At 41.6% G+C, this 5825-nt stretch overlaps 1 long non-coding RNA gene and 2 other non-coding genes across 4 annotated transcripts; all 3 read left to right on the top strand.

The window, feature by feature from the left end:
- Nucleotides 1–1585: 1585 nt before the first annotated feature.
- On the top strand, nucleotides 1586–4511 carry LOC103093838 (uncharacterized). Of its 2 annotated transcripts, none has more exons than XR_001628369.2 (6): nucleotides 1586–1875; nucleotides 2684–2739; nucleotides 3051–3124; nucleotides 3231–3303; nucleotides 3687–3734; nucleotides 4075–4511. It is a non-coding gene; the product is annotated as an uncharacterized LOC103093838 (long non-coding RNA). The 2 variants fall into 2 exon arrangements; XR_001628370.2 differs by having other exon boundaries at nucleotides 1771–1875; nucleotides 2571–2739.
- LOC130457767 (small nucleolar RNA SNORD50) lies at nucleotides 3460–3531 on the top strand. The gene has a single exon (XR_008917041.1). It is a non-coding gene; the product is annotated as a small nucleolar RNA SNORD50 (small nucleolar RNA).
- On the top strand, nucleotides 3836–3907 carry LOC130457766 (small nucleolar RNA SNORD50). Its single transcript, XR_008917040.1, has one exon. It is a non-coding gene; the product is annotated as a small nucleolar RNA SNORD50 (small nucleolar RNA).
- Nucleotides 4512–5825: the final 1314 nt, after the last annotated feature.

Genomic DNA, 5825 nt, shown 5'->3' with positions numbered 1-5825 from the left:
TATATAAATACTTATTCCTGCCCTCTCGCCCTCCTTACTATTATTTGGTGAGGTGGAGGGGGTGGAGGGTCCAGACCACTATTTCATTAGTGTAGAGGATGGAAGGAAGTTCATCCTGCTTGCCAAGACCAGTCTACTGTGAACTTTTGGTGAGCTGCTCCGCTGTGTCCACCACCCGTGCAACTACTGTGGTTTGCAGTGCACGAATACTTCCTGTCTCAGGTGAAGCTGAATCTTGGCAGATTCCTGGCTCCAGTCCTCTACATTTTTGCTGAATGATAAAAGCGCCATGCCATTCAAACTATTTCTCCTCCCTCTCCACTACCTCTTTCCCGCCAAAAGAGAGTCCCAAATCTTGATGCATTTAGTGCTTGCTTTCGGTGGTGTACAATACACTAAATGAATTGCTCCAGAGCCTTCAAAGGCCCGGCGCCAAGGCGACCACACCCCAATCTTTTAGTTTGTAGTCAGGTCGAGTATGGTTCCTTCCACTCACTCCCAACCCTTGGCCACTAGGGGGTCCAGACACGCGCGCGCTGGGGAGGTTGCGACCGGGCGGTAGACTACGGGCCCGGGGCGGCCTATATACCTTCCCCTAGTGCTAAAACTGGTTCCGGAATCTCTCCAAACGCTCGGCTCCCCGCCTAGGTCTGACCCAGGCTCACTCCGTAGCCGCAGGGCCCGACTAAGTGCATTTGCACCGTCTTCTAGAGGGCTGCACAACCTGCAGGGCGTTGTGATAGCCATTGGGGTGCGCTTTTAGCGTTAGATATAAAGGCCTGGAGAGCAGTGTGGCACTTTGCTACGTTTTCCCTAGATACCTTTTATTATAATATTATTATTACTATGCAGCCTCGTCTGCACCGCCCCTCCTCTTTCCACCATCTCTGGCACTGCACAGCAAAATCCTGCTGAGGGGCGGAGGGGGTAAAAGGGGTAACATTTATTCAATCCAAGAGATGTCTTCAAAGCCAGAAAGTTCACATCCTGCTTCTAATCCTGTGTGACCCTGGACAAATCAACTAAACATCCGCAGATCACTAAAATTGTAAACTGCAGAGAAGGTGCCGACTTTGCTTGGGTAGAGAGCATTTCTCTACGGAGAAATCATAGATCCGATCACGATCTCTAGGAAAAATTAATATATAGAATTATCTAAGATTCAAAGACACAGGGAAGAGGATTGCTTGCTCTGGTAAAGGGAGGTGCCTCTACCGTAAAAGCACAGATCTAATCCCGCATGATGAAGATGACAAATCTCTTAAGATCACAAGTTGCTGGGGAAAGAATGAATTGTATAAAAGGGAGACTTTTCACTGGAAGGTCCCCGTTCCGAGGAAATCAGAGACTCAGTTCCTATTGCTATTGTATTTGGCTCTGGTGGCGGCGGCAGTCAATGCCACCAACTGAGAGTGCCGGTTTGAATTCTGGCGCCACTCCCCGAGCCAAGCAGGGCTGGGCCCGACAGTACAAGCCTGAGGAAAAGCCGACCAAACTTGCCCGGACTAGGCAAGCAGCGCGCGCTTTCCCACCCACAAGAAGGCAGTCGCGCCTCGGTCGTCCGTGCGTGCGCCCGTGCGTGCGCGCACCCAAGGCGCCCCGGAAGGATAGAGGAGAGACACATGGGGAAACACAGAACGCTAGCAAAGGGTTCCAAACCTACAGGGCACTCCCTATTCATATTACCATGTTAACCCCGCCCTCTTTCCCCTCCTCCATCCTTCGCCTTTCCTGTGTCCAATGGAAAGGGAAGGGGGCGGAGGTAGCCTCGTTCTGATTATGCACCGTCTATATAAGGAGCTGCCCTAAAGCTTTTTCGCTCTTTTCGTCTGGACTGCTTTGCGTATGTCGTCTTGTGCTTTCCCTGTTTTGCAGGTAAGGGAACCACGGGAAATATGGCTTTACTCAGTGGCGATATAAGGGCGAGAGAGGGGCAGGAAGAGATTATTCCTAATTATTCCTAATTTTTTGCAGAGGAACTGCAAAATAAAAGAAGCCTTTGAGCTTCGGCTTCCATTAGGGCATTGTGCGAGGGAGACAAGAAAAAGAGAAAATATCTTTGGTACAGGCATGAGGATCTTTTAGGAGTGGGTGATAAAATAAGAAATCTACGATGACTAACAATTCTCCGTGGGCGAACTGCAAAACTACGAGTCCTAGAGTTCCGTGCGGCCTAAAGCTGGCGTCCACGCGACCCCGCGCAATGCATTGTAGGAGGGCGGGGAGATTTTTCGACCGCGTGGAGACTGAAAGCAAAGCGTGGCTTTGGCAGGACTGCATTCTAGTTTCAGAATTTGGGCGGGGAGCCGGGGCGACAAGAAGTTCCGGAAATGATAGCAAATATACCCCCACCATAAAGTATTTATTAAAGCTGTATTTGTGGTTACGGTATCAACACAGTTGCCTGAGGAACGGAGGTCGGAAGGAAAATGGCGAATGCCCAGCCTTGTCCTTGTCCTGCCTTCCCCTTCCCTCCATTCCCCTAGTGTCTGATGCTAATTGATTCTAGAAGGCCACAGTGAGCTTGAGTGGCTTGTAGGCCGCAGACTAAACAATGTTACCTCCCTTAGGGTTCCCGCGTGATTTCTTTGTGCTGATGATGCAAAATGTACGCCCCGATGGTATTTCATTTTGGAATCTCCTTTGCTGGAAAAGGGAAACCTTACTGTATTTTCTGTTGTAGGAAGAATGGCAACAGCTCCAGCTGATTTTTCAGGGCTGTCTTACCGGAACAATCAGGTCAGGAATTATTTAATTATGGAAAAAATGACTTTTTTAAGACTTGGCTGTTGTTGCTTTAGGCTTTTATTTTTGTTTTTGCATCTATAAGTGTTTTATTGCTATGAAGTTTTGAGTTAGATAGTTTTGAAATAAATTTTTGAGCTAAAACTGTCAACTCATAGGGAAATCTCCCCAGCACTGAGGGTAGTTATGCACCCAGTATGTCCCACCAGAAAGGCTGGTGGCCACTGACCTAGAGATAGGGTCGGGGTAGGAATATAAGGCAAAATTATTGGATATTTGAAAGAATGAAACTGTCTTTCTTCCAGATCCAAATGAAAGCATTAGAGCATCTGGATCAATATTCTTCTGCTTGTAGCTGTTTAAATACTTGAATGGTCAGGTAAGCAAACAAAACTGGGTGTTGAAACCAAACATACAATGGAAATTTTTTTCTCAATTTTTAAAAATCTGTAGTGCTTGATTTTAAATGTGTTTTTCCCCCCCAGAACAAGCTTTAATTGAATAATGTGATGATCTCTGCAAGATCTTGTTAACAGACCCATTGGGCTTCAGTTTCAGGTATTTATATTAACCCAGTAAGTAGCGTGAGGCTTTTTAACTTGCTTTTAAATTTTTAGCCGGGTTAACATTTATTTTACATTTGTTTTTAATAACTAGTAATGTAGTTCAGAAAGTTGATTTTCACTATCTGAGATTGAACAGATTTAATGGTCTACTCAATGATGAACCTATCCCGAACCTGATTTCATGATGAAAAAACTTAAATACGGATCTGGCTTCTGAGAAGACCACAGTTAGAAATAGGAACTAACCCTAATTTTCCTCATGTATAATTGAAAGGAAATATCCTTATTTGCTACATTTAACTAGGAGTGAGATGATAATACAGTAGAAATTTTCTGGATCCAAGTTACTAATCAACATTTTATCTTTGCCAACAGTGACATTGAACATGCAAGATTGAGAAGCTCTTGGTTACCATGTGTCAAGTAAGTACCTTCTACCCTGTGCATAGTAGCATAATCCTTGTATTCCTGGATAAAGTTTTTTCCCCTGAGCTTTATAAATTCTTGCAATAGTGGTTTGGTCTTATTAATGATGATTCTATCCCGAACCTGAATTCCTGTTGAAAAACTACATATACGGATCTGGCTTCTGAGATAAGACCAAAATATGAACAGTGCTTTCTTTAAGTACTTCTTTAATTGCTCTATAAAACCCTGCTCCTAGACTTCATGGAGGGGAATTTCTGTATGAATAAGAGTTTGCAAAGTGTTATTTTTATATTCAAATGATCATTGTTTAAACCCCAATGTTTTCCTATTTCAGGGATGTTTTGTGGAATCTTTCCATCTGGCGTAGAGACAAATGTGTGGATGATCGCTGGAAAAGAACTAAGAAATGAAGCTTTTTAATGTCATTGCAAGTGCTAAGACCTAAAATTTGGGGGCAAATAGACAGAAACTTTGAATTGTATGTGGAATTACTGATATTTTCTCATAAATTTGTTTTATTGTTTTCAAAATAATTTATAAACTTGCCTTAATTTTGTGATTTTTAATGTAATTGTTATTAAGTGATCTTTTCCATTTCAAAGCAATTATACATTTGGGACATTTTAAGTTAAATATTGACTTGCATATTTGAAAATGTCTAATCTGTCCTAAAAAGTAGTGCTTTGCTTTTTAGAATGATGCAGATGTTTTGTGTTTTAAGACCCATTTATGGGTGAGGCAGATTTTTTATTAAAGTTGTATTGACTGTCACATGAGTTAGACAAATTATTGGGGAGGGTAACCAGTATCAGTATATCATTTACTTAAAGTGGTATATTTGATCAGTAAATCAGATACAAAACAATAACCTAGAAAACTTGCTGGTTTTGGCAGCTGGCACTATTTAATACCCAAGAAAATGCACTCAGATTTTAGGTAACATTGATTTCTGTAACTGATTTAATTTGTTAAGTGACTTAGTAAGTAGGGTCACTATTTCCCCTGATTTAATAATACCTTAAACTTTTTCTGACTAATCTGGGGTCATTGATAACATCAGGTAGGTCTTACTGAAATGTAGGGGTGCCTCTGGGCCTTTTATTTTTGTTTTTCAAGAACCCTTAACCACTCTTCTGCCTTAGAATCAAAAGTCAGAAAAGCTCCTTATGAAAGGAATCCCTTAAATATTCCTCACTTGCCTCTGAAGAAATTGATATGTAGTGTGAGCATCTCTTTCTCCATATATCACCTTAAGGATAGCTCAAAAGCTTAAGAGGTTTTCATTTTTCTTCTCAAGGTAAAGTTTCCTAAAAATTCAACATTAAAGCAAAGCTATAATATACTCCATCTTATTTAAGCATGATAATATTCCAGATGAAAGTATGAAAAGGGCAGGATATAGTGGAAATTTTCCCTCCCTAAAGCCTTTCATCTAGTTAACACTTGTTTTAAAAATTAAATTGCTATATCTTGAAGTGTATTCATGCTTAACAGCCATGCTATCTTTGGGAGGTATAAAACCAATTGAAAACATCTCTGCCCAGGAAGGTGATGTTCATATATATGTGTATAAACAATGAAGGGTATTGGGCTAGGGAGATAAAGAGAGGTTTCACATGGTATGCCAGTCAGTCTTGAAGTAAACCAGGGTCTAAACAGATTGTAAATGAGCAGTACCTTCTAGGGAAGAGCACTGTCAATACCAAGACTGAAGTGGGAGAAGATTGTATGTGAGGAACAGGTAGACCTAGAGGGCAGGATTATAACATACATGGAGTAATATGCATGCAGGAAGTCTTAACAGGTAGAAAATGGCTATTGTGGGAGAGATTTTAAATACAAAACAAGAATTGAGATTCTAGAAGTAGTAGGAAATATTGATTAGAATCTTTCTAATCTTTCATCATAGAGACCTATGCTTTAGGAAAATCATTTGATAGCTGTGTTGAGATTGATTAGAAAAGGGAGACAAGTTAAATTTGAAGCCCACACAAAGGGTGAGAGTCTGAACCACTGAGAGCAAAGTGATAGAATTGACAATCCTAGAAACATGATCAGGTATTTGTCCTGTCAGTGAGGAATCAA

This window comes from Monodelphis domestica, chromosome 2 (genome assembly GCF_027887165.1).
Source record: "Monodelphis domestica isolate mMonDom1 chromosome 2, mMonDom1.pri, whole genome shotgun sequence".
Taxonomy (NCBI): domain Eukaryota; kingdom Metazoa; phylum Chordata; class Mammalia; order Didelphimorphia; family Didelphidae; genus Monodelphis; species Monodelphis domestica.
This window is presented reverse-complemented; position numbering and strand designations above follow the sequence as displayed.